This window comes from Saimiri boliviensis, chromosome 4 (assembly GCF_048565385.1).
Source record: "Saimiri boliviensis isolate mSaiBol1 chromosome 4, mSaiBol1.pri, whole genome shotgun sequence".
NCBI lineage: Eukaryota > Metazoa > Chordata > Mammalia > Primates > Cebidae > Saimiri > Saimiri boliviensis.
In genome coordinates, this window is record NC_133452.1 from 78,613,448 (window position 1) to 78,641,248 (window position 27,801).

Consider the following 27,801-nt stretch of genomic DNA (forward strand, 5'->3'; position numbering starts at 1 on the left):
CCTTGGGTCCCTTTTCTGAGGTCAGAACCTTCCCACTCTGGAAGCATTTGATTTTCGTCTATCAAACGAGGGAAGTGGCTCAGGGAGCTAGAAGGCCCTTCCAGCCCTGGTGTTTGGTAGGTCCCTGTGCACAAGACCTCCACCTGATGTGTCAAAATCTATTTCTGATTTTTCTCTTTATCAAAAGCAACATGTTTTTATAAAAGATGTTTTCAAAAAGAGGTGAGGAAAGAATCAAAACACTCATAATTTTACCATTCCTGAATGTGTCTTACAGTCCTGACTCGTGTGTGTATGTGTGTGTGTGTGTGTGTGTGTGTGTGTGTGTGTGTGTGTAAAACAGTAATTACATTCCCACTTTCTGGTCACATCCTTTTAAATGTTGTAATTTCTTGAATTTTTTTTCCATATCACTTGAATATTCCTCTAGAGCATCATTTCAGGTATCTGTCTAGAATCCATGCATGAATGTTTCATGGTTTTTACTGGACATTTTAGGGATTATCTTGTTTTTCCACTGTTATAAACAAGGCAGAGCATTTTGAAAAGCACCGCAAATAGCATCTTCTGTGCATCTATCTTTTCACGTATCCTTGAAATTGAATTAACAGATCAAAAAGCGTGCGTATTTTTCATGTGTTTGATATAACATTGTTAGATTTCCGGGCTGAAAGAATGGACCTCTTTATTTCCTCCCCTCTGGGCGTCTGTGGCTTTGACCACCTGGTTTCTGATGAGACGAGTAAGTCCTACTTGGGTACGGGAGAGAAAAAATAACATTTATTCTTACTTGGGTAGATCTGGCTCCAAGTCTCCTGTGTTTTTAAACTCTCCTTGAATGGAAAATCTTCCTGGCTAGTGCACGATGATTCACTATTTATCAGCCAGTAGCTCCTCTGCCTCCTGTAAATTGCCACCTTTGAGTCAGTGAGCTGTTCTTTTGAAGTTGGACCCTTTGGGAAGAGCCTGTCTGCACCTCTGTCTCATCAAACTGGAGAATTTCATCTGTGTGTCTTTCTGTAATCTCATTTTGCACAAGATTTTCTATTTTCTCTGTTACTGGCCTTTTGATTTAATGTTTTAATTTGGCATGTAGAGTCTTTGTATTACTGTTTTGGATAGTTCATGCCATTGTAGATAGAGTATTCTGTAAAATTTTTTTGAAGCATCATTTTGTGAAAGATGTCTTACAGACCCAAATTATTTATTTACAGAAACAAAAACAAGATAAAAAGCTGTGCACTTGTGATAATTAGATGACTTTATTTTTTCAATTCCGGTGCTCAGGAGAAAACCACCTGTTCTTTTATACAACAGGATGAAGCCAAGCACAATTTTTTTTTTTTTTCTGATTGACTGTCTGGCACATGGGTTGTTGCTTAAGCAGGTTGATCATAGCACATTTCCTAATTTGTAAGGATATGAATCCATATGCTCCTTAGAAGAAGACTGCGTAGGTTGGCCTTGCTCCTTCTGGACAATGAAGCTACTGTTGTAGGGTACCCTCCTTGCACCCGGGATCCGGGACACCAGCGAGCGGCTGCCACAGAACGGCTCTCCGAGTGTACTGTTTCAGCAGCATGTGGGAAGGCTTATGGTATAGTGATGTGACAAGCTGTGAACAGCAGATCAGAGAAAAACGTGAGATAATTTAATTGAGGAGTTTGGAGAGAGGACAGCTGAAGAGCAGAGAGCAGGGACATGGCAGAAAAAGGCCATCTGAGGAAGGGATAAATTATGAAATAACATTCTGAGGACAGGGTGAAAAGGGTGCTTCCTCATTCTCTGGCAGTTTGGGTCAATTTCCTACCCTCACATGCTTTGCAACAAGGGAAATAATTTATTTTTTATTACTGCCCCATTCTTGCAATGGCTTTTTTTTTTTTTTTTTTAATATTGCCTATAGCAAGGCACCCATTTCTGTGTAAGAAACTAACTTCCTCTTTTTTCTGGGTTTGGTATTTACTGTTTCTGTTATATTCTACCCTTTCGGCAAAATATTTTTTCTTTCTTTCTTTCTTTTTTTTTTTCTTTTAAGTAGCAGTAGCAATGGAAGTCTAGGATCAAGCTATAGTATGTTCTCTTTGACTCATCCTGTATCTCTTGGAGGCTACTGTAAGATTTTTTATTTCTTCGTTGTCATTGGCACTGATATCTGAAAGGAATAGTTTTACTCTTCATTCACAAACCACTTTTTAAGTTAGTTTTAGAAGTCATTTCTTAGAGTTTACTCTCAGATTATCCTTACAGGACCAGTGGTTAATTTAACATTATCCTATCTTTTAGTAAATCTTAATCCCAATATCCTGAATGCTTAGAAAACAACAAAGAGAGATCAAAAAGGTTTGCCTAGAAGTATTAAGGTATTTGATTATTTACGTTGAAACAATTCACCTACTAATTTTTCAGTTTTCTATTTTTTGTGTGTGTTGAGACCAGTCTTCTGTTTTAGTATGTGTGATCATCTTTTTTAGAACAAGGTCTTGGAAGAGTTGACCATCAGTTATGGGTCATGGAGTAGTTAAAGCCATTCCAGACACTTTTGACTTTATGTTTCATTTTAGAAAACTTTCACATATGCCGGTGACAGAATCTGTGCCTCAGAGTCATAGAGAATCATCAATTTTGGTCCTTGAGGACAGACATCACTGGAAAACAATACACAGAGAGAGAGAGAGCGTATGCACGCAAGAGAGAGAGAGAGAGAATGCTAAATAAATAAAGTTTTCTTTGTGTTGTGCACAATTACAGATATGGTTTGTCCAAAAGGCAAGCCATAGGAATCAGAGTCATGACCTTCGTCGGTACATTGTATCATAAAGTTCAACACAGTCGTGTAACATCACTTCTGCAGGTTGTCTTTGATCATACATGGTGTTGCAAGAATATTGATTCTACATTAAATTTAACCCCAAGTCTCACTACCCCTAAATTTAATCTTAAACATAAATTCTACGTCTTTGACCTCTTCAGAGTTATCTTTCTGTGCACGTGCACATAAGTCTATACATAGAATTTAATGTAAAAAATTTAAAGCAAAAATTCTAGCTTCAAACTCTTATTGAAGTTTAATGTGTTATTGGTTACACAGTTGAAAATATATTGTTGGAAGTCAGAGAGAAAAGGTCACAAAATGACTTTGCCAGACACATAAGAACATTGTCTCTCTCTACCAGTTTCTCCCCGCTGCCTTGTACACTGTGTTTTCTTACTTAAACCCATGTGTTTTCCCTCTCTGTGCAAATCCAATCATGTACTTTTCAAAGATGATATCCTCCTTTCTTTAGGTTACCATTCTTTTTAGCAGGATGGTTCAAGATGTCCAAATTAGTTAGAGGGAGACTTAATGCATTCGTATATTATAATATGAATAATTTGAAGACCTGCCACACCAGTCGTATTTGGGAGAATGACACTTCACACAGTTGTAGAGGATATATCTGCAGAAAGAGATCCTGTAGGGAGCTTCAAGAAGCCTTGTCAAGCATTTTTCCATCATTCTGGGAGAGCTTTGATCCCATTTTAAACTCTTCACTGAAAAGTTTATGTGTGATTAACTAGTTTTTAAAAAGCTGACTACATACTAGTTTTGTAAACACTTTTTCTCTTTACTCGCCACCCCCACATCTTCCTAAGTTTATCTCCAAATGCTTTATATTACCCAAGCACTTAAACAAGATTGCAGACATTTTCATCTAAGCTGGTAGCAGTTAATTACCTATCTTTGTCTGTGTTTCAGCACTTAATACTATTTTGACAGGGGTTGCGTACTGTGTCTTTCTGGAATTTTTTTAAGTGCTCTTATGAGTAATTTGAGAAATTCCAAGTACAGATTAGATGAGCTATTCTTTCCTTTGTTGCTTTTTTCTTCTTTAAACATTTAAAGAGGACCCACTATGTGTCAGGCAGTATGCTCTCCTCTCTCCCACATACAGTGTCTGATTTAGTCTCCTCTTACCCTGAAACTGCACCTGAAATCGCCGCCATAATCTCAGTGTATATGTGGTTTATTTGGGGGGTGGGAGGGAGTTGTTTGAGAGCGTGTTATAGAAAGGTCATGATACCTGGGAACTATATCCTTTTTTATTAGTGATTTTGTCTACAAGGGTGTTGCTGCTCCCATCTTTATTTGTCAGGTTGGTAAAATCCTGACAAATAAATGGAAGAGAAGTTGATTAATGGAAGAGAAGTGCTTTACAACCAAGGATGATAGCTCTCTGGGATGTTTTAACATAAGCATGTTTCTGTTTCTTTTGAAAAACCTGTTTACTCACCTGCACTGTAGGTGAATAGGAAGCCTAAGTCCCAAATGGAGTGTGTCAGGAAGGATTACTGATGTATTTATGTTTGCTTCTAGAATATTTGTAAGAATTGGTTTTATTACTCTTCAGTGGGGCTTATGGGGCTTACTCACCCAGTCATTGTTTGAATATCTCAGGACTCTCATTCTGAAACAGCGGTGTTCCTGAAGGTGCTTTCCCAAACCTGAGGAGTGAAACCTGCCCCAGATGCGGGCAGGCCCAGCCAGGATCTCCCTTTTTTGGCTCGATCCCTGCTTTCCTCTGCTGGGGCCAGACCCATGGCAGTTCTGCCAGTGCCTTACTGGCCTCAGGGGATAATGTTCTCTCTCATCCAGCTCTTCTCTTGGCTCCCAAACTTTTCTTCTTCCTCCCTCCCTCTGTTTTTCCCTCTCTCCTTCCCTTCTTCCAGTCCTTCAGCAAACATTTATTGAGTGCCTACTGATTACACAGCACTGTACAAAGTTCCAGGGATCCAGAACTAAATAAACAGAATTTTCTCTTTTTTGCATACAATCAACAGATGTGGTTTTTCCAAAAGGCAAGCCATAGGAATCAGTTTTTTTAAATAAAGGAAAAAAGTTATCTCTGTGTAAATTATCTCTATGTTCCTATTTAGAGTTGCCACCAAAGTAGTTACAGGTGGGCATTTTCTAGCATGAAAATTTTTCAGGATGACATTCATTCAGCAAATACTTATTTGGCACTTATTAAGTGCCAAATTCTGTGCTAGACACTAGAAACCTAAAGACAGGTAAGATCAGGTCCCTTTCTCAAAAGACTCACCTTCTAACAGGGGAAAGAGTTCTATAACGTATATAGTAATGTCATAGTAGATCTCCAGGGGGATACTAAAGAGTTCACAATTGTGAGTGTTGAGCAGGGTGGGGGCAGGAGTTTTATTCACTGCTATTTTTAAAGTGTCTGAGACAGTGCCTGACACATAGTAGGCTCTTAATATTAGTAAGTATTTGTTGACCAGCCAATGGGGGCAGCCCTCAGTCAGGGCTTATTCAAAGAGGTGGCATTTCAGCTGTTTCATGAAGGATGAGGAACACACTGCCTAGGAGGAGAAGCGCATTGTAGATAGATAGAATACCAGCAAAGCTGGAGGATGTAGAGGTGCCCAGAGGTTCATCAAACAGCCTCAGCGTACCTCAGAAGGAAGTGTTGAAGAGATGCTTCCAGAAAGGCAAACTGGGGTCAGAGTATGAAAGGTTTGAAGGCTTTGGCCTTTTTCCTACTGCTCTGACCAGGACGGGGAGATGTGGTTCAGACAACCTTATGGAGTGGAAACTGTTGTGCTTATTCCACAGATGAGGAAACCGAGGCACAGAGAGAGTAACTTGCCCAACATAGCACAGCTGTTAATGGACAGAGGTGGATTTGAAGCAGGCAGGCAGGTTCCAGAGACTGCATTCTTAAGTGCAAGCCATACTGCCTTTACATGTCATCGATGTTACTATTAATTTTTCCTTCCTTGTACCATCTCAGTCCTATTCCCCAGCCCTCTAGCTATGAAGACTTTGTGGGGAATAGAAGGAAAGGTATGTCTGGTGCCCGACCTTTCTCATCATCTCTCTTCATGTAAAGCAGACCTATCCCGGTGACGTCTCATTCCCTCCAGACCCTGTCTGAGGATGGAAATGAATTTGATAAATGAATCTGCAGTGAATGGAGGATAGTGGATAAATGAGTTAGCCTTCTAAGAAACATGTCTACATTTTAACTAACTTGCAACTGGCTGTCACCCAGAAGGGTAACAAATTTCATGCCAATACAGAATTATTTTTCGCTGGAATACCTTAAGTCACACCCGAGGCTAGTTTAACCTGCCTCTAATCATGTCCAATGTACTATTTATATAATGTCTCTTCCTTTAGTTCTTTTTTATTCTTAATACAATTTTCCTAATTATCACAGTCACTCTTATTCATTGAAACTTTAGAAAACAGAGAGAAGCAAATAGAAGAAAATTTAAATCTCTTATAATGATCTTCCTATCCAGCAGTAACCACTGTAGACTTTATAGAGCTTGTCTGTCTGTAGTCTTTTTTACATTATGTATACATGAAATATGTCTGAATGTAAGGCAAGAAGGGGTTTTGTTTGTCCAAATATTATCCTTAAAGTGGGCATCATCTTATAATCAAGTCCCTATAAGTCCGTCAGATTATGGACACTCCTCTATTATTTTATTCTGAATAACAAAGTACTATTTAGGCAAACAATCCTGAAATAATTACCCTGAAATCACTTCAGTCAGCTTGAGTTTTGGGTGCTTATAGAGGTCAGTTGCTAGAATTGCTGTAAAAATAAGTGTTAAATTCAACAGAAACTTAGCCATTATGCCTAAAGGTGTGACCCCACAGCCTAGGGTTTGATGCTATGCAGAGCAACTCTTTTTTATATACAGCACTTTTAAGAACAATACAATAAGTGATTCAATAGTGGAGATAATGTGCAGCTCAAATGATAACATCAGCTTTCTTAATATGATGCAGATGGATATTTCCCACTCAGGATCAAATTTCCAGTGACAGCATCACATACTAAGTCAAAGATTCTATCTCAGACAATCAGAGGTGTTAGATGACTCAAAAGACATTCTAACAATGATGAAGACATTGAAGATGAGTGTGAAACATTTGAATTTAAGAAAAAAAAATTTTTTTAGACAAGAGTCTAGTTCTGTCACCCAGGATGAAGTGCAGTGGTGCAATCTCAGCTCATTATAGCCTTGACTTCATGGATTCAAGTGATTTTCCTCATACCTCTGCCACCGAATAGCCGGGATTACAGGCATAAGCCACCATGCCCAGCTAATTTTTGTATTTTTAGTAGAGACAGCGTTTTGCCATGTTGGCCAGGCTGGTCTCCAACTCCTGGCCTCAAGTGGTCTGCTTGTCTCGGCCTCCCAAAGTGCTGGGATTACAGGCATGAGTCACTATGCCCAGCCTGAATAAAATTTTTAATAAAATATGATTTCACAAAACATTTACAAATCAATCTATTGTGTAAAACCTAATTTGAAGTGTGTGTGTATATATGTATATATGTATAACTAAATAAGGTATCATAAGATGATTATTTTATCACATTCCTCAGAGTTTATATACTCAAGTTAGCAAAGCTGTTTGTCTTTTTTGTTATTTTTGTTTTGTTATTTTGTATTCTTATTGGTAAAATAGATCATTTTTTGAGGCTACCTTATATTGAGGTATATGTGGCAATATAGATTCATTGGTTTAAAAAAAAATAAAATAGATCGAGGCCCTACGAGGTGGCTCATGCCTGTAATCCCACTCTTTGGGAGGCCAAGGTGGGCAGATCACTTGAGGTCAGGAGTTTGTGACCAGTCTGGCCAACATGATGAAACCCTGTCTCTACTAAAAATAGATAAATTAGCCAGGCGTGGTGGCACACGCCTGTAATCTCAGCTACTCCAAAGGCTGAGACAGGTGAATCACTTGAACCCAGGAGGCAGAAGTTGCAGTAAGCTGAGATTGCACCACTGCACTCCAGCAAGACTTCCTCTTGGGGAAGTGGCGGGGGCAGGGATTAGGTTGGTGGGGGAAGAAAACTAGATCACACAATAGATTTTATTTTATAAACTGCATCTTACATTTTATAAAATTATGACTATTTTCCATGCCTTAAGCTTCTTAACCTAATCATTTGTAATGGCTGCATTAGAATTTGTGAACTAGCATATATTTAGCCAGTCCTCTCTTGTTAGATATTGAAGATTTTTCCATTTTCTTACTATGATAAGTAACCTTGATGAATATCTCCATTTTCTTACTATGATAAGTAACTTTGATGAATATCTGCATAGGTAAGTCTCTTAAGTGTATCTATGGCTATTTTTCTTAAGTTACATTTCTAGAAATAGAATTGCAGAATCAGGAACTTGCAAACAGGTTGCCAGATCACACCAACCAGGAATACTTTCATTATATCTTAGGGAATTATTCAGTTATCGTTCCCTTGTGACAGTGTCTTAATTAATTCAGAGTAACTCTGTAGTGTGATCATTTTATTGCTGTCCAATATGTTCGTTCTTCCTTCTTCCTCACAACTCATGCCTCTGAATTAGTATTAAAAACAAGTTATAGGATTTCATGTCTATTTCATTGTCCAAACCTATTGATTGAAAATGTTTGCTACCGCCTGGGTTAGTGAAGGTGTTTCTGTAGTACCGTGTGGTATATTAACCTTTCTCTGTGCATGGCATTAAATCATTAGAAAATATCCCTGTGTCTTTTGAGATGGAAAAATCTATGATTTTCCTTAAATTCAATGGAATACTATTACTGTAGTTTATTGTAATTGTATTCTTTTTCTTTCCATTTGTTGTATATGTTGCTAATCTTATTATACAGCCTCAGAAGCTTGCAAAGCCCTTATGGGAAACACTGCTACTTTTACACCAAATAGCTTTCTTGTCTTTGCTTACCAATTAGCAGAATCCCTTTTATAGCTGAACTGCTAGCCAAAAGGCATGTTTCCCAGCCTCGCTGGCCATGTGACTAAGTTATGGCCAGTGAGATGTAAGAAGTGTGTGTGGGAGTTCTAGGAAGTCTTAAAGGGCTAAGCTGCACCCTTCTTCAGCCCTTCTCCATGTGGTTTCTTGGAACATGAGTGTGATGGCTGGAGCACCAGCACCATTTTGGACATTGAGGAGGAGGACTGCATTTTAGGATTGGTGGGAAGGAAAACTGGCAGGAGCTTGGGTCCTGATGAATGAGGAAGCTTCATATCATCCTGTACTGCTCACCCCTGACTTCTTTTACATGAAAGAAATAAACTTCCATATTATTTAAGCCCCAATTTCGGGAGGGTGTCTGTTAGCTGGAGTCCGGCTTAACCATCTGAAACAAAGATCTTGTAGATATTATGGCCATGTATATTTCTGTTCCCTTTCCTACATTTTACTTCTCTAGTCTCCTTAGCTAAAAGGGATTTCTTAGTTGAAATAGAGGCCCTCCACCCCCACCTGTGTGGAAGTACAACTGGTAATGTTCAGATGGAAGATAAGGACACATCCAAACACTGTTACATAATCATCCTTCTCATGTTCATTCACAAATACTGTTGAAGGACTGTTGGTTTGTTGAACATCCCCATCCTCTGTCCCTCCTCCCAGAAAAAGAAAGGGAGGGTGATTATTGCATAAAGAACTAACAAATGAACTTTGCGCTATCAGAAAATAGGTCTGGCGCGGCAGCCTAGAAGTGATGAGGCAGCAGCTGGTCTGTAAGCAACAGCTCCACACATTTGGCTTTAGTGTCTTCAGGGAGCTCATCACTGTGCATGCACACAGCCTGCTGGGGACCTTTCTCCACCTTCTCCCTCACTTTTCTTACGAAAGTAAATTATGATCATGTGTTAGGCTTATCTAGCTCTTTCGGTGAACAGCTTAAGGCACACTGCTTTTTACATGGAACATTTAATATTATAAAACATAATCATGAGGAACATGGCAAAGGATGACTAGAAAACAGAGGAAGAAGAAAAGGGTGGAGAAAGGATAAAAGGGAGAAAATTCCCGATTTTAGCCATGGGCATACAGAATCACTGTAAACAGACTTTTTTAAAATCTAGTGAGAGATTCTTGAAGGCCTTTGATGCCTTTTTCTCGGTGAAGTCACCCTGAGAGCAAACAAGGAAGTCAAGCAGGCATATCCTGTTTATTCATCTTGTTAAAGTACATGTGTATGGGAAGATGATGAGGTGGAAAGGGCATTCCTTCAAAAACACGAACCTGGCTCCCATTCTGGTGTGTCCCACTTGAGGCCCACAGGATTAACTTCACCCCACTCTCCTCCCATCCCACTTTCTTGTTACAAAACCACACGGTATGTGAATTGATGCAGACATACAGACATTAAAGTGGGGTCTTGGTATTGCGTTTACTATGCCCCACTTCATTGTGTTTGTTTCCATTCTTGATAGAGCTGTCAGGAATTATTATTTAATGGCAAGAAGTGGGTAGAGCTGGAGAGGTGGACCTGGAAGATGCCTCCTCAGTTTAATATGTTCTATGTCCTAGGATGTGCCCTTTAGAGGATTTAATAAATTCCTCTCAGTAATTTATATTGGCAGGTCATCTCCAAGCTCTTGTAGTGATGTTTTTCAAGGACTTTTTTTTAAGGAGAAGATTTACATGGATCCTTTTTCTACCCACTGTGAAAATTGTCTGTATGCCCCTGCTGGTGTATTTATTTTATTTTTTATTTATTTGTTTTTTTGAGATGGATCGCGCTCTGTTGCCCAGGCTGGAGTGCAGTGGCATGATCTCAGCTCACTGCAATCTCTACCTCCCAGGTTCAAATGATTCTCCTGCCTCAGCCTCCCAAGTAGGTGGGATTACAGGCACATGCCACTATGCCCAGCTAATTTTTGTATTTTTAGTAGAGACAGGGTTTCACCGTGTTGGCCAGGCTGGTCTGGATCTCCTGATCTCAGGTGATCCACCCACCTTGACCTTTCAAAGTGCTGGGATTACAGGTGTGAGCCACCACGCCCAGAGTCCCTGCTGGTTTAAAGAGACTGTCACTGTCCAGTTCATATCCATGTTTCTTCTATTTGTCTCTTTGATGAAATCCAGAATGAGCCTTCAGTTATAAGAAAACGTATCCTGGAAAGAGAGACAGACTCTGTGTGTGTGTGTGTGTGTGTGTGTGTGTGTGTGTGTGTGTGTGTGTTTTATGAGTAGAATAGTCATAATCTCATAGAGTATTAGGGCTGGGAGAATCTGTGAAGCCATTACCATAACCACCACCACTCCTTATGTTTTATTGTTGCAAACCTGGAGTCACAAAGAGGTGAAATCCCTTGCTCTGATCACACAGTCAATCTAAGTCTAGTCCCACTCACTTCATCCAGCTGTCTCACACTGCCTGGCTTTGCAAGACAGCAGCCGAATCTTATTATAAGTCTGGGCATCAAGTCCTTCTTGGTTTAGAATTGTCTTGGAATAAATCATCCTGATTAGGGAGAGCACCAGAGAATTATAGAATCCCACAGGCTTCTCAAAGATAATTCACTTTAAACTGTTCTCCGTAAAAGCCACATAAAAATGTCCAACAAATCATAGAAAAATGAGCTCATGGATTAACCACAAACTTGAATAAGAATGTGTTTGTCCAGAGCTAAAAGTATGTAGAAGATGTTTTCAAAAGTGTGGCAAGTAGTAAAAATTGGGAGAAGAAAGAGTCTGGAGCCTGGCTTAGTTCTCATTGTTTTTCTGGGAAAGAACAGAAAAACGAGTTAGATCCAATTCTCCTTGCCCCACCCTAATTTTCAATGTTCTCAGAATTTGTTTCTTTGAAGTTCAAGCTCATAGATTTATGGCCTCTATAAACAGTTGAAAACCATCACATTACACTGAAACACACATGTCTTCTGAAAGTTCTGTTTAAGTATTTGCAAAGAACTAGTATACCTCTCAGACAACGTAGAATTTAGGCAGACCTGCTCTTGTCTAACTTCGTGTTACTTGGAGTGGAGGGATTGTTTAATGAAATGTTAGTATGAGTATTCCTTAGATGATACTGTGTCTTGGGTTTACAAATGGCAGACAGAGTCAAGACAAGCCTGTCCCTCTTGGCTGTGTCAGGCTCTGCCATCTGTTCTCTTCCTGGCTTCACTGGAACAGGCATTTTTTTAATGTATGTGCTCAGTGCTCATGTCACAGGATGGCGGGACGTGCTACCAGGACGGCATCACTGTCAGGACGGGTCCAGTGAGTCTACAAGTTCCTTTTTGAAATGGGAATTTGATCTAGGTTTTTGCACATCTGTTAGCTCCCGCACGTAAGTCCAGGTCTTTCTCACATGCTAGTTTCCTTGTATCCTGTTTCTTTGTAGGATTTTAAAAAAGAAAGAAAAGAAAAATAGGGTGACTTAGTGCTCATTATTGTAGGGCCTGGCTGTTGTGTTCACATTTGGTGATCACTGCTTTTTGCTGTTCCCGTGAAATTAATTTTTTTGCCTTTTTTTCAGCTTAATCTGCAGAAGTTTATGACAGACAAGCCCTGGTAATATTAAGTAGCATTTGTAGTTAATCTGTTCATTATTAACAGCTTTGCTTAATTTTGCCAGTGATAGCCACTCTCCTTCCTAACCATTCACTGTAGCCATTTTCAGTATCACATTTACAAGGTGGAAGTAGAGTGGGTCAGGGGAGGGGCATTTCTATGGTGCCTTATATGTGTAAGGCATTTTATATATTGAATCTTTATCAAAATAAACATATGAGGTAATAATTATCAGTCCCATTTTGTGAATGTTGCAGCTGAGGTTGAGAAGAACTAAATGATTTGTCAAAGGTTCTGCAGCTACTACTGCAGTTGACAAGGATTTAAAATCAGATCTCTCTGACTCCAAAACCAGGCTCTTTACATACTGTTACATTCACAAAGTGGTCACTAGCTTTAATAGTCCTATTTATCCATCATAGAACTGTCCCTGAAGTTTATAAAGAGAAGAAAGTTATATAGGTATCTGTGGAAGTGAAGGAACTCAGCTGTAGCGGTGAGCAACAGCGAAACATAGTGCAGAGTCACACCCCAGGATTGTACTTGCAGGACTGACTGATCACAGAAAGGAGGGTGGATAGGTGGTGTTTGTAGAAGGGAACTGGTCTTGGAGAAATTCAGGAAGTTTGGGTGAAATGACAAAAGACAAAGAAGGAAAGGGGCAGAGTAGTAGAAAACAAGGAGCAGCCAAGATGAGAAATAGGGATGATGTGCTGGCCGTGGTAGAGTTGGAAACTGCAGTGGAAGTGGCCACAGACCTGGTGGCAGTGGAAAGGGTCAGAGACGATGATAGAAGCTCAGTGTATCATCCACATTCTACCAGCCATGAGGCCTCAGCATATGATGTCCCCAGTGAATGTCTGGAGAGTGAGGAAATAAGTGGGAGGAGGGCTAATAGAGAATACAAGGCTCCTAGTAATCTTGATCATATAGTAGGGTCTGCTCTTATTAGATAAGGTCTTGCTCTGTTGCCCAGGCTGGAGTGCGGTGGCATGATCACAGCTCACTGTAGCCTTGACATCCTGGGCTCCAGCGATCCTCCTACTCAGCCTCTCAAGTATCTGAGACCATAGGTGTGAACTACTATACCTGGCTAATTTTTTGTATTTTGGATTAGAGATAGGGTTTTGCCCTGTTGCCTACACTGGTCTCAAGCAATCCACCCACCTCGGTTTCCCAAAGTGCTGGTATTATAGGTGTGAGCTACCATGCCCAGCCTGATGCTTTACTTTAAAGGTTGTTTGTGAACAGAATTCTGATCAATGTCAAATATTTAGTAAAACTTTAGGAAAAGTGTAGCAAAGGGTTATTGGTGCAGAAGCATCATCTTCTAAACTCCTGGTGCAGATTCTCAAAATGTGACCGATAGATGGCAAGGTATAGGTGACAAGGAGGGAACAGACCTTTACTGTTTTATGATGAAGCCAGATAAAAGGTTTTAGTTGGCTGTGTCAGGAGGGAGGACAATGGTAGCAACAATTAAAGAAAATGTTTGTAGGATGTGAAAACTACTTTTAAGAAGGAAGACAAGGCTGCCTCAGTTTCATTCTCTATTTATTTAGGAAAAAAATGCCATTAGCATGCTGCCAGGGAGGTGATAACTATTGCACGGTCATTGCTCCATTGGAGGAGGAGAAAAATTACTCAAACAGGAGGCTGCTGAAAATTTTTCTAGGAGTGTAAATCTCAGGGCTATCAGTAAGGCCTGGATCTCTTCATCCCACGTTTCCTACTATCTGCTCTGCCTATATCTGCCATATATCCAATAATTGTTAAAGACCCAAGGCCCCAGAGACGGGGAGGTATGACCCTGCTAAGTTGATGGGAAGGAATTGCCCCAGCCCTTTCAGACTCTCTCCAGCAGAGGTTACCTGCCCTGACCAAAGCACATGCCAGTTCTTTGCACAAGGCTTCAACTCAACCAGAGCATACAGCTCTCAATTTAGACATAAATACCAACTTCTTTAGAAAACTCCCCCTGCCTTTTGGTCAAGAAGACTAGGCCTGTGAAAAGCCTCACTCTGGAGGCTGCCATTCTGGAGATGGTAACCATTCAAATTATTCTATGCACTGCCTGTTTCTGCTGCATAATTATTGCCATCCCAATGAAACCTGCCTGTAGGCCCGCTGACGGCCTGAACTATGCATCCTGTGATTCCACCTCTACCAGTTGCTCCAGGCTAATCCTACTTCACTAACCCCATCGACCAGGAAGGACTCCATTCCATCCATCCTTTTGTAAAATGTCAGCCTTTATCACTCTTCATGCCTAGGTTGATATTACAAACAGTACACTACAAAGATGTACACTGATGTACATCATCAAAATATTTCTATACTGTATTACAGAAATATTTCTAAATTAAAATGAATTAAAAGTGAAGTCATGTGTTTGGAGGAAAATGCATTTCTAAAGAGGAATTATTTTCTTTCTTCTTCTCCCTTCCTTACATACTGAATTATATCTCAAAGCTCGAGTTTAACATTACCTGATTTAATGTAGGTGAAGGTGTTTAGCAGCATTGAAGACATGCTGGCAATAGATGTACTTAATTCTGGGTTTATTCAATTCTGGTGGTGTGTCTTCCACCCAGAGGTACCACTTATATCTCTGCTGAGTTTACTTTTGCATTTCACTTAGGTTTCTTTCCTGGTTTCTCCTCAGGACATAGATAAAAATAAGTCCCTATTTAATATTATGGTTGCTACATAGGTTTTGAAGGAGGAGAAGCACAAAGGATTGGGTGGGCAGAGATAATATAAAAAAGAAGAAAATATAGTCTTCTGGGAGCTGTGATAAGTCTAGTTGAAGAGACAAGAAATTAACTGATTTGCATTTGAATAGCCATCAAAGCAGTAAGTACTATAAAAGAGATCAAAAGGAGATACTCTACTTATTACCAAGTAAATGATCCGGATGGGGCTGCACCTTCTCAGGAATGGCCAAAGCTGTCTTCCTGGAGGAAATGTGACTTAACTGGGTCTGGGAGGGTAGCTGGACGAAAGAAGTGAACATTTTAAGTGGGAAAAGATGATATGCAAAGACAGAAAGTGGATTCAGTGCAGGGCTCAAGAAGTGGTTCGGCCAGGCAGAAAGGGGAAATAGCATTGGAAAGACAGGCTGGTACTAAGTCATTGAGGGCCATGAATACAGTCTTGAGTTGTGGACTGCCATTTTGTAAGCCCAGGAAAACCATTACAGTGGCTTAATGGTGGTGCCCCTGTCAGGTTGCTGGGGCCCAAACCAGAGGTGGAAGACCAGTCAAAGGTTTTTGTAATGGTGTAGCCATGATAGGAGTGGGAGGAGGAACCTGCACAGAAATGGTGACTCTAAGAGTAAAGACATGGAGATGGAGATGGACTCTGAGCACAAAGCAAAGGAGTAATCTGTGAGATGTTGGAGAAAACTGAATATGAATGTTGGTGGAGCCAGGACAACAGAGGAACCGGAAAGATAAAATCAGAGAAGACCCTGAGGCTCCAAGTCTGGGAGCCTGGAAGGGTAATTGATGGACATATGAAGGAGGTGGGCGGGGAGGGGCACTGGTATATAACTCAGGCTGCTTCTGATGTTTGGCATATAACCCAGATTTGATCAAAGCTGTTTACAGGGTATGACCAGCTCTGTTGCTTGCTCAAAGGATAATCTTCTGCCTTAGGAAAAAATAGACGAAGACCAAGTCAGGTTGACTTACGTAATACTACATTGCTTATAAGTAGAAGTTGTAGCCACTTGGCAGAGGAGCATGGTTTACACTCTTTGGATGATACTCTAGGACTTAGACAGCTTCCTCTCTTAACATCTACTACACTGTTGCATCCATTTTACTGCTACCTGATTCACAATAGTGTGTGTTTTCATTTACTTTTTATTAGCCAGTAGTGTCTTCTAAATGGAGTAAGCCTGGATGTGGTTATGTCCATCATCAGCAAAAGTAACAGCCTCTTGACCTCCTGGCATGAACATGTAATACTAAGGAGGAGCAGTCTCTGAAGATCTGTTTCCATTTAATTTAGGAATGCAATCACTTTCGTTGGCTGCCATAACAATAATGAGCTTAGTTTTTTAGTTGTGAGTGAAAGCAGCTTGCTCAGCTTGGCATTCTCTTTGCCGTGGCAGCTGGCCCGCTGACCTCATCATTTGGGTTCCCTGTTCCTATGATGGAACCAACACCACAAAAGTGAAATGCTGTATTTTCCACAGAGTCACGCTACATGTGATTGTTTGTTTACAATTACATAATGCCTTAAACTTTAGTTCAACCCTCCCAAAAATGGACATAAATGTGGTGTTTGAAGGATGAGCTCATGTGTAGAAAAAGGATTGAGATTCGCCCTAATAAAGGGTTAGGTTAATGATCACAGTCTGTCCTTCTGGAGCTCGCCCATCTGTTCAGAAGCCTTCACTGAGATTCAGGGTATTAGAAGCAGGAAGTTTGGTATCCTGATGGCTGCCCCTGGTTCTCAACAGGTTGGTGCCTTTGAACTACTTAGGGGGAAGCTATTGCATTTTGGAATTATTACAAAATAAGGAGTCAACTGCACAAAGGTGACCCTTTCTTTTGAAGCCAGCTGGCGGTGTACAAAGGCGTAAGTGTAACCACCAACAAGAAAATGATGCCTCTTCCTCTGATTCAGCAGCTGACACACAACTAGAAGCAGGCCGGGAGTGTGGAATTTCTGAATTCATTGAAAGTTCACGTTTCTCCTCCACATGTCACAGAATTCATCTTCTTGTGTTGTTTTTTAGGGTCAAACTTCACTATTACTGGTAAATGCCTCTGATAACTGGTAGATGCTTCTACTCCCTTTTCCCCAGTGGTCCTCCAGAGAGCCTACGCCTGGATTTGTCAGGTGGGGTAGGTGATACTAATGTGAAAGTCAATCCTCTGCTCTCAGGAGTGACTCTTCCCATTAAAAGACCATATTAACACTAATAACATCTAAGAGTTTATGCTTCGGAAAACATTTTGCATATATATTACCTTATTCAGTCCTCACAAACAACTCTGTAAAGCAGGTAGTATCAGATTAATTTTATAGATGAGAAAACTAATGTTCATAGATTAACCATAAGTCTTAAAGCAAAGCATGAAATGGGGATTTTAACCAGATCTGCCTTCAGATTTCATGCTCTTCTAACTTCACCACCTTCAAGTGAACAAAGTCTCTGCATCTGCAATATAGCCTCTAGCTGTCTTAGTATTGCCCCACAGTGAAGCAGGGGGTGCTGGCCTGCACCAGCTGTTCACAATTGATGCTTACTATTAGGATGCAACCGTTGGAGGTGGATAGAAGGCCACGAGCTCCAGACAGCTGGCTTCCAATTCCAGTTCTGCCATTTTGTTAGTATGATAGCTGTAAGCAAGTTATCTAACCTCTTTAAGCCTCAGTTTCCACCTTGGTAAATGAGAACACTAAAAGTACTCACACTCAGGGTCATACTATATTGGATGAGAACCACATATGTAAAAGCATGTGGCACATATGTTACAGTCCAGGGCAACAGAGATAATGCTCTTTCAGTGTTAGCTGCTGTGTCAGCATCACCCTCATCAGGTAGGAACAGTGCATCCTACCTCATGACTGTATTAACACCTGTATCCTAGGTCACCTGTATCCTGGGCATGGGCTTGTATTGGTCAAGGAGACCTCCTCTATCTTGGATTTAAACGGTGTCTTACAACTTCTCACTGCATCTCATCACACCAGCAGGAATTCTACCAGTCAGTGGTGTACTCTAACAATTCCCAAATGCTGGACGGGCACTATGGCTCATCCTGTAATCCCAGCACTTGGAGATGCCAAAGCAGGTGGATCACATGAGGTCAGGAGTTTGAGACCAGCCTGGCCAACATGGTGAAACCCCATCTCCACTAAAAAAAAATACAAAAATTAGCCAAGCACGGTGGCAGGCACCTGTAATCCCAGTTACTCGGGAGGCTGGGGCAGGGGAATTGTTTGAACCCAGGAGGTGGAGGTTGCAGCCAGCCAAGATCATGCCACTGCACTCCAGCCTTGACAACAGAGCAAGACTCTGTCTCAAAAAAACAAAACAAAACAAAACAAAAACCACTTTTTGAACTTATAAGCAACTTCAGCAAAGTCTCAGGATACAAAATCAGTGTGCAAAAATCACAAGTATTCCCTTACACCAACAGTAGGCAAGCAGAGAATCAAATCATGAATGAAATCCCATTCACAATTGCTACAAAGAAAATAAAATACCTAGGAATACAGCTAACAAGGGATGTGAAGGATCTCTTCAAGGAAAACTACAAACCACTGCTCAAGGAAATAAGAGAGGGCACAAACAAATGGAAAAACATCCATCTTCATGGATAGGAAGAATCAATGTCATGAAAATGGCCATATTGCCCAAAGTAATTTAAAGATTCAATGCTATTCCCATTAAACTACCATTGTCATTCTTTACAGAATTAGAAAAAAACTGTTTTAAATTTCTTATATGGTCAAAGAAGACCACATACAGCCAAGACAATCCTAAGCAAAAAGAACAAAGCTGGAGGCATCACACTACCTGTCTTCAAAGTGTACTACAAGACTATAGTAACCAAAACAGCGTGGTACTGGCACCAAAACAGACATATAGACCAGTGGAGCAGAACAAAAATAACACCACACATCTACAATAATCTGATCTTTGACAAACCTACCAAAAACAAGCAGTGGGGAAAGGATCTCCTATTCAGTAAATGGTGCTGGGAAAACTAGCTAGCCATATGCAGAAAACTGAAACTGGACCCCTTCCTTACACCGTATACAAAAATTAACTCAAGATGGATTAAAGACTTAAATGTAAAATCCAAAACCATAAAAACCCTAGAAGAAAACCTTGGCAATACCATTCAGGACATAGTCATGATCAAAGACTTCATGACAAAAATGCCAAAAGCAAGTGCAACAAAAGCCAAAATTGACAAATGTGATCTAATTAAAGAGCTTCTGGACATCAAAAGAAACTATCATCAGATTGAGCAGGCAGCCTACCGAATGGAAGAAAGTTTTTGCAATTTACCCATCTGACAGCGGTCTGAAATCCAGAATTTACAAGGAATTTAAACATATTTACAGGGAAAACCCCATCAAAAAGTGGGCAAAGTATATGAACAGACACTTCTCAAAAGAAGACATTTATGCAGCCAACAAACAGGTAAAAAAAAAAACTCAACATCACTGATCATCAGAGAAATGCAAATCAAAACCACAATAAGATACTATCTCACACCAGTCAGAATGATGATTATTAAAAAATCAAGAAACGATAGATACTGGTGAGACGGTGGAGAAATGAGAATGCTTTTACATTGTTGGTGGGAAGGTAAATGAGTTCAACCATTGTGGAAGACAGTATGGAGATTCCTCAGGGATCTAGAACCAGAAATACCATTTGACCCAGCAATTCCGTTACTGGTTATATACCCAAAGGATTATAAATGATCTGTAAAAACACATGCACACTATTTATTACAGCACTATTTACAGTAGCAAAGGCATGGAACCAACCCGAATGCCCATCAATGATAGACTGGATAAAGAAAATGTGGTACATATATACCATGGAATACTATGCAGCCATAAAAGGAATGAGATCATGTCCTTTGCAGGGACATGGATAAAGCTAGAAGCCAGCATCCTGTGCAAACTAACACAGGAACAGGAAACCAAACACAGCATGTTCTCACTCGTAAGTGGGAGTTGAACACTGAAACCGCAGGGACACAGAGAGGGGAACAACACATACCAGGGCCTGTTGGGGGGTGAGGGGGTGGGAACTTAGAGGATGGGTCAATAGGTGCAGCAAACCACCATGGCATACATATACCTATGTAACAAACCTACACATTCTGCCCGTGTATCCCATTTTTGTTTTTTTTAAGAAGAAAACAAAAATATGTCACAGAGAAGTAGGAAACCACTTTAATGAAGTTTTTAGGTCTCCAGTAGTCTAGGACAGTGGTTCTAAAACTATTTGATACTTAGAACCCTTCGTAGACCCTTAAAATTGTTGGTGATACCAAAAAACTTTTGTGTATGTGGATTTAGCTGTTAATGTTAACCACAGAACAAATTAAAACTGAGGGAGAAAAAAAATCCCCAAAGCCTAGTAGGATGAATACCTTAAGTTGTTAGTCATTTGCATCTTGATATGGATTCTTTCCTCTACTTCCTTCCCAAGACCAAAAGAAAGGAGAGTTTGGTGCTGAGGAGGAATGAGAGGGAAGGAGAAGCATAGGCCAGGATGGGATAAGGGGCAAAGCCAGAAGAGCTCTTTGGAAACCTGCAGACCGTGGCTGGGGAAATAGAGATGGGGGCATGAAGGAAAAGTGCATGGGAAGGCAGTGAATCCCAGCCCACAGTTTTCCTCAGGGTTAGCTCCATGCAAACCTTACTTTGAATAGATAATTGCATATCTCCATCTAAAGAAAGTTCTTGCACTCTGTAGTTTTTACACGAGTGGCAATTTCAGATTGCCAGAAGCATCTTTAAAGTGTAAATGGTCTTTTTCAAGGCCTGTGACTTCTCACAGACAGAACGCTGCTCAGCAGAAACTGTTCAAACACAACAGCCTCACGCCACAGCAGATCACTGAGCCAAAGAATCTGTACAGCATCTTCAAGATGAGGCCAAATACTGGCTATCGCACCTGGCTTCTTTTTTGACTCTACTCATCTCAGATAACTTGAGATAATTAAATAACACTGCATTCTTTCTGATTTTTTAATGTAAATCATTTCTGAGCAAGAAAGTCATATCTACCCAACCTCCCAAAGCCATTGTAAGTACAGGGTTATTGTTTTTAAAAGGAAGAGGAAGATGAATTATTTGTGTCTCAGGAAAGCTGTTATCCTGGCATCTCCTTTTCTGCCGAGGTGGTATAATAAGCAGCTCAACCCCACTTCCCACCCTGGTGCCTGAGGCTTGCCCTGGAGGGAAATGCTCTTGAAGGAATAACCACCAGCGAGGCCAGTTGTAGCAGAGGCTGGGGGAGAGGCTCACAGCCTTGCTTCACCTCAGAAAAGGGGTCCATGTCTTCTCACGCCTGCAGCCATCAACTCCGGAGTGGGAAATCCTTACCTGGAGAGTGGTGGCATTTACAATCTCAGATGCATTTCACAGTCTCTGTCTGGGGCAACTTTAGTGTGTATGGGCTGGAAAAGAGGAAAAGTGTGTTACTTTTTTTTTATGCAACAACGTATAACTGTGTCAACACATAAGACAGTCTGTCAAAGCTTTCTGCTGGTGTTGCTGCTGTGAATTAATTTTGAGCGTCACTTGTGAGCAGTAAACACTTTTGCAGTGTGAACAACTCTTTTGTACAGTAGGAGTTGTCAACAGCTTGCCATCCCCCCCTTTAAGGGAGGAAGGAAACAGAGGCTGCCTCTTCCCTGACAAGTGAAGTTGGCTGGAGTAGGAGGAGCAGAAATTTGTGGCGCTCCCATTTTGCTGTTTTATCTTTTCTTTTGACCACTTGTATTTTAGATTTTCAGTAAGACTGGAGAATAAACGTAACATGTGGAATTAAGAATCTGACTAAGCCACTGGGCATTTGGCCACTTCTTGCTGGTTTAGAATTGGTTCTAGAATGTATGATCTACATCACTTTTGTCCTTAAATCTGTTAGAGGTATCACTATGAAGAGCAAGATGCAAAAACACAAAACTCGTCTGCCAAACACTGACTGAGAGAGATGCTTCTCAGTGTTTTACATTTTATTACTGTTATGTTGAATATTTAATTGAACTTGGTTTACACAGTTAAAACATAATCACTAGGGTTGACACTTCATATAGCTCTATGTTCATGTTCACTCTTTTGTTTCAAGGTCTTTGTTCTTTCTCCTCCTTCATCCCGTAACCAAGTATTAAAGTCTACAACTGTCTGTAACTGTGGCAGACCTAAAGCTTCCCCTTCGGCCCGCACCAGATATGACAGTAGCACTGAGAGCATTGTATGACACTGTAGCAGCAGGCTTCCTTGACTCTGACCCACATTTTTGAGATGTGTTCCCAAGTCCCCATCCCTTTCAAACCTTTTAAGAATCTATTGTGCATAATGTTCCCATTCTAGCAGCTACTGAAATGTTTTAGCATGCGCAGTCCTTAAGGTATGTGTGTTTCATGTGTTTACATAGAACCTATTCTATAAAGTCAGGCTTCTCCTTTTGTCTTAAAAGTCCTTCCTTCAGGTCTTACAATGGGACCCACTTGTTCTAACATCCTGAAATGTGTTGAATAAAGACCTTGTTCTACCTATTCATATCCCAGATTGCAAAGTGGAGCCTGGAGACTTTCTCTCCCTGCACTTTTCTCTGTTTCCCTGCAGCCAGCCCTCCTGGCCACCTGGCATACTGCTCTTGCTGTACTATGTGCAGAAAATGGTCAGCAAATGAGGATTACCGCTTTGTCTCAATTCACAAATAAAGCAACAACTAGAGGGTGGCAGGGGTGGATGAGGTGGATTTTCACCCATTTGGCATTGTCTTCAGGTTGAAAGAGAGTTCCAGGGGACCTGTGAGAAGACCCCTGCCACATCTTGTTCAGTAGAGAAGTTGCTTGCACTGGGTGTTGAGCCCAAGGTGGGTACCTCTGTGACAAAGCAGGCCTGAAGTCTCCCTGGGAGTATGAGGGGTACATGTGTCCTGTGGAATGGGCATGGTCTGCACATGCTACTGAAGTCAACCAGTATACATGATCTGACCCCACCTCCAATTTTTTTTCAGTTGGTTCTAAGCAGAGAAGCAGTTTTATACCCAGTGAAAGGGATACAACTGTTCTCTTCCCTAAGATACGAACATTTGGAGAGGATTGGTCTTTTTCGGAGGCAAACATGCTGTTTCTCTTGCCTACCTGGAAGGGTGGTTAGCTCACCCCATTCCTGATGGAGAGGGGAATCTGTATCATGAGAACCTTCACAGGGTTAACCAAGGATGTTTTTAAAATGGAAATCATTATGAAACGTATGTAACATGAAAGGCAAATGCAAAATACTTAAATGACAGGTGGCATCATTTGAAAAGGATGTCGGGGCTGATCCCAGAGCTGTGATCATACACAGCTGCATTAATTTGCCTAATCACTGGATTGCTGTAACCAGTGTCTATAAATAAACACACAAACTAATCTTTTGATTATCCTTTTTTATGGCACATTTTCTTCTCCCTTCCTTTTTTTTTCTTCTTCATGTCTTTTCATTGTGATTAAACCATATTTCTAAACTCTGTAATTCCACAGATTCTTTTATAACTGTTATTTTAAACAACCAAAATAACTTTGGACAGTTCACAAAAAGAGAAATACAGATGGCCGATAAACGTATGAGATCTTCAGCTTTTTTATTGCTTTTAGAAAAATGCAAGGAAAAAAATCAATGAATTGTCATTTTTAAGTATCAGATAGGCAAAGGTTAAAATTATTGGAAAAATTCCGGTGTTGGCAAGAGTGTGAGGGAAGAAGCATTCGTGTGCAAGATCAGCAGGCATGCATACTGGTGTTCTGGCATTAGGTATCAAAATGATCAGTGTGTGTAACATTGCACACTGGCTTCTAGGGATTTACCCAAAAATAATAGTGACAAAACAGAAAGATACTTTCTCAAGGATTTTTAGGTGAGCATGTTTACAATAGTGGGAAAAATGGGAAACTAGAAATGATAATCAAATGAGAGCTCATTAAGTAAATTCTGGTACATAAAGGAATATGGTGTATCTATCAAGAAAGATCATAAGGTCTGTATTTCCAAGGACAGAGGTTATAATACATTGCAATGTGGAAAAAGCAAGTTACAGAACAAGGGATATGTTTGCAGTTATAATACAAGTTATAATACATCCTGCTGGGGCAGGACCCGAAATTCTGAATTGTTAACAATTTCCTTAGTGTTGTCAATGTTGGTGGTCTGTGGACCACACTTTGAATTGCAGGTTAAAGTGTACACAGACATCTATGTGTGAATAAATGCTCGGAAGTACATGTGGAAGGTTTCCCGAGATGGTGAAGCTGGATATTTACTTTTGTCTTTGTGCTTTTCTGTATTGTTTAATACTTTATAATGAATCCAGCTTTACATAAACAATAAAGCTGGATTTTAAATAATAAATAGCCTTTTGCCTACCTGGGAGGGTGGTTAGCTCACCCCATTCCTGACAGTAGAGGGGAATCCATATCATGAGAACCTTCAAAGCGTTAACCAAGGATGTTTTTAAAATGGAAATCATCCATTTTGGAAACACATTTTTTTAAGTTGACTTCATACCTACTTCTAAAACATTGAAAGGGGTCCCCAACAGACCACCTGGGCCCATCATTTTTAATAATGGAAGATCATTAGAATCACACAGGAAACTTTGAATAACACAGTTTCTCCAACCTAACCCCCAGAAATTCTGACTGAGCCACCCTTAAGTGGAGAAATCAGCTTTTTACAAAAGTTCCCCTGGTGATTCTGGCTTACGGTAGGTCTGGCCCCGAAGCAGCCATCAGATGCCTTCTTCATCAGCTTTGGGGCCCAAGTTGGCTTTTGGAGGATAGCTGTATCCTCTCTCCTGCTCCCCTCAGAATCGCTGTGCTTCGGGGTGTCAGGAGGAGATTTGAGTGTCCTCACATAAGATTTCTATTTCCAATAAAAATTTCTTGAGGGTTTTCCACCAGTCTCCTTATAAGCTGTCCTAGCCTTCAGTGTTAGTGTCCTAGGTGTGCTCAACAAATTACCAAACAAATTACAAAAACTTGGTGATTTCAAACAATGTTTATTCTCTCACAGTTCTGGCAGCTGGAAGTCCAAAATCAAAGTGTTGTAGGCCCGTACTTCCTCCAAAGGCTTTAGGGCAAAATCCTCCCGTGACTGTCCCAGCTTCTGGGGAGGCCTCAGGTGTTCCTCACTTCATGGCTGAACGACTCCAATCTCTGCCTCCACCTTCACATGGCCTTCTCCTCTGTCTTCTCTTCTGTGTCTTCGAAGAACACTTCCCCTTGGATTTAGGGCCCACTCAGGTAATCCAAGATGATTTCCATCTCAAGATTCTCAACTTAATTACATCTGCAAAGGCCCTTTTACTACATAAAGTTTCATTTCCCAGTTCTCAAAGCTAGGACATCTATATTGTTGGGACCTCAATTCAACTCCCTACACCTTCTAAACTATTCAACAGCAGTTTTGATGTTAAGCAAAACATTCTAGATTTACCATTTTATTTTTCTCTGCGATCGAGTTTTCGGTTTTTATGTCTCTTTTTTATGGATAACTAAAGGAAGGTCTCCTGTGAAAAAAACAGAACTCGCCATGGGCAGTCAGTAGCTATACTAGCGATGTGTCTGCCCCATGAAGCTCAGGCTTCTGTCCTGGTGGGTCTTCCTCTTTTTGAGCAGTTTTTTCAGGCATCAGAGGGGCTGGGAGAGCCAGGCCTCGCCAACACTGTCTCTGAACACTTACACGCTTCTTGCCTGTGCTTTTCTTTGTCCAGGCTCTCCTGGGATGCAGAAATTAGGGAGATGTTTACTGAGGAATAAAACTAATTATCTCAGTAGAAATTTAAGACAAATGTCATCTTAAGTCTGTTACTGATTGTGCTTAGTTGGACTTTGAACAGATTCAGGGCCACTTTCCCCACCCCAGCCCTCGAGGAGAAAGAGAAAGGAAAAGACTAACATGAGTGTGGCTATGTATCCCATCTTACTGCCTTCAAGAAGTGCTTTCCTGTAAACTTTTTTTGGTTGTTCTTGTTCTGGTAAGGGAGGGTGAATGGATTTGATACTGAGACTGCCACAAGCCTGTCTCCTTTTTGTGTGTTTCACTGACTTGATCCTTGCTTCATGCTACAGATCTCTCATAGTGGGTATTTTTAGTTGAGGAGGAGGTTTCTCAAAAATGCTTTGCCAGTGTCTGCTCATGCACAACCCCTGGGCATCCCCAGTGAAGTGCTTTGAGTCACAACCCCTTAAAATCCCAGGCAGAAATGTGCATATGGCCCATGGTGTGCTTTGCCTGGACTTGTGTCATTTCTCAAAATATACAGGTGGAGAACCAGATTAGTAAAAGGAAACCTTGTCACACATGGTAGGGTTCTGCTGCCCCAGAATCAACCTTTACAACTGGAAAGGTTCAGTCTTTCTTACTTGGAAGGGTTATATTCATTGACCTGCAATTAAACCAGTCTTACCAATAAGTAGGTAGCCTCACACCAGAAATGGGGGGGAGGGGGGGCAAAGGCAGAATTATTAAACATTTAAGCAACATGTGAGTAAAAGTATTTTGCTTTTATTTTTCTTTGTTTAAAATATGCAAAGGTGGCCAGGCACGGTGGCTCATGCCTGTAATCCCAGCACTTTGGGTAGAGAAAGCAGGTGTTCTCGTGTTCTGTGAATAAAGAAACAGGCCAAGCCAAGTGGATTACTTGAGGTCAGGAGTTCAAGACCAGGCTGACCAACATGGTGAAACCCCATCTCTACTAAAAATACAAAAAATTAGCCAGGTATGGTGGTGGGTAATCCTGTAATTCCAGCTGCTCAGGAGACTGAGGCAGAGAATTGCTTGAACCCAGAAGGCAGAGGTTGCAGTGAGCCAAGATTACACCACTGCATTCTTGGGTATGACAGAGTGAGACTCTGTCTCAAAAAAAAAAAAAAAAAAAAAATTGCAAAGGTGGCTTTTTTCTCCAAGATATCTGAAATTTAGATATGTGTATTTTTATTAAAATAATGTTTTTATTTAAATAAGTAATAACCACTAAGAAAAGTTGCAAAATTTTAAAAATCAGAAAAAGCAAAAAGAAGGAACCCAGTGTACCTAGAGCTTCCCAGGGTTCCAGGCTGGTTGCAGAATCAGAGCCCTCTTAGCTAACCTGACTGGGAGAGGATGTTTTCTGGTTAATTGAAAAATCAATTAAACAGTGAATCTTTTTTTAAGATACTACATAACCTAAATCATATTTAATCACAAATCAACAGTTATTTGCCAATCTTTTGATGTGGGCCTGAAGCCTTTTCTTGGAGTTTGGGTCTACTGATTGGAATTTCATGTAATCTTTCATGCACATTATTGCATGATTTCCATTTTCACTCTCTTTAAGTGAAAAAAATCTTTTTTTCTTTTCCTCAGAAAATTAAAGTAAGTAATTGAAGATAAGTGAAGAATTTTTAAAGACACTTGCAACACAGTCTGACTGCAAAGTCATTTTAAAATTCTTATTATTTTCCCAATCTTTCACAGTTGTCTCAATCATATCTAATTCAATGGCAGATTTCCTCTAGTGACTTACCTCTTTCATTTCTTTAATTTTACCCAGTTTTCATACAAATAACTTTATTTTCACACTCATATTTCATTGGCCAACATAATATTTAATATCTATAATTACAAAGCAGGTATAGCTGGCATTAATAGTTTCTGCAGAGCTGATGTGCTCCAGAGTACCAGAAAGAACCTTCAATATTCATTTGA

At 40.5% G+C, this 27,801-nt stretch overlaps 1 protein-coding gene across 2 annotated transcripts in view; it reads left to right on the plus strand.

Moving 5' to 3' along the window:
- The window catches only part of BACH2 (BTB domain and CNC homolog 2), a 357,156-nt gene that overhangs the window by 140,047 nt on the left and 189,308 nt on the right, over positions 1-27,801 (plus strand). The window lies entirely within an intron of this gene.